Below are 1,716 nucleotides of genomic sequence, written 5' to 3'. Positions count from 1 at the left end.
CAATTTAACATTGTGCAATGCAAAAAATCCATGCTGACTATAGTATACAGCCACTCTTGTGTCTGTACGATAACCTGTACAAAGCCCGTCCTTCGCTTGCTTTATAAACTATGCAAAGCTGGAGGTCATAACCATGTCTTATGTAGATATATCAGTGCTTGGATTTCTAGGCTCCCTCCAATTTTAATGACTAAACACCTGACTTGGGGTACTTCCACACCAGTCATGTGAAATTGCCATGATTGTTCACTTACTTTTTAAAGGACATTTATGTGATGCCATCACCCCAACGTTTTCCTCCTTGATTTCCCCTATAGTTCTTCCATCATTTCTCAGACTGCAGGAAGTCTGGCTTTTTTAGAGGAATGGTAAGGTAGTGAAATCTTGGCAAATGTAGACTTACCTTAGCACTGCTCTTCCATATATTTTTTGTGAGGTGGGCTTTCAGTGTGATGTATCAGTGTTCAGTAATGTATTTGGCAGGTGAACCTTTGGTCACTTAACACACCATTACTGTCACCTTTCCAGTTGGTGCCATTTTTATCATCCCCATTTATTTTTTCTGATACTATATTTAGCACTAACTTTTCAAGCTTTTTTTTTTAAAAAAGTACAATAGCATTTAAGTAAGAGCATTGCCATGCTAATTATGAAAATGCTTTTTTTAAAAATCACCTTAAGCTACAAGAAATTTGCAATTTCCTTTTTAGCTTACAGGCAAATGACTAGTAGCTCCAGCAGCCTCCAATCTGGAAGAACCCTTGTACAGATTCCCAGAAGTGATGGGCAACCAAAAGGCAATTTAATCCAACTCACTGTTCAAATACTGAACTAACCATCAGTTTAGCCTATCTCATTTGGAACAGATGCCGGCACAAGTAGCTTCTGATGACTTGAGCAAATGAACTAGCCTAAACATGTCAGGAAAGGTTCCTTGTGGTTGCTAGTCAAGCTGAACTGGATTCCTCCTAAATCCCAACTCTGATTGTCGGTATATAATTAAGGTGAGCAAAAAGCTAGCCATGTTATTCCCAAGGTAAACTAGGAGGAGGTTAAATTCTGATATTCACGTCTTATCTCTTTTATCTATGGCCAAACTAAAAGGGGGGTAATGAAACCCTACAATCACTGACAGGAATGAAAGCCCCTAATTCCAATGGGCCATTGGTCAAGTTTTGCATTAGAAAATTATTCATAAATATGTGTTGTGCAATGTGGTATTTGCTTTGAGCTGGGGAAATTGTTCCAGAATGTTTGCACCAAATAGTCAATCTCTTATTTACAAGCCTTCTGTATAAATGGTCACTAGTTCTTATATGCCAGCCTGTAGAGTAAATGGCTGAACTAATCATGTTCCCTTTTAGCCATTTTTGAGAACATGGAGGAGTTATGCCAAACGTTCTCATTGTCTGAATTTTTAAATATTCCAATTGCCAAAGGTAAATGGATAGTTGCAAGGTTGCTCTGCTCTTTTTTGAACTTCTTAAATGTGTGGGTTTGCTATTATGGTATTGCATTCTCTACAATCAATTCTCCCTTTTCCACATATGGAAAAGTGCTCTAACCTTAAATAAGCATGCATTTAACACAGCTCTTTCAGTGACCTGTGCAGTCCAAGGAGAACTGTTGTCAGTATGATGCATTGTATGTACTGGAGGGTTGTTAAGTCTCATGGTTTTGTCATTATTGGGCCTTCACATGAGGAAGTGGTGTTTG

Source organism: Rhineura floridana, chromosome 4 (assembly GCF_030035675.1).
Source record: "Rhineura floridana isolate rRhiFlo1 chromosome 4, rRhiFlo1.hap2, whole genome shotgun sequence".
Lineage (NCBI taxonomy): Eukaryota > Metazoa > Chordata > Lepidosauria > Squamata > Rhineuridae > Rhineura > Rhineura floridana.
Note: the sequence above shows the minus strand (reverse complement) of the source record.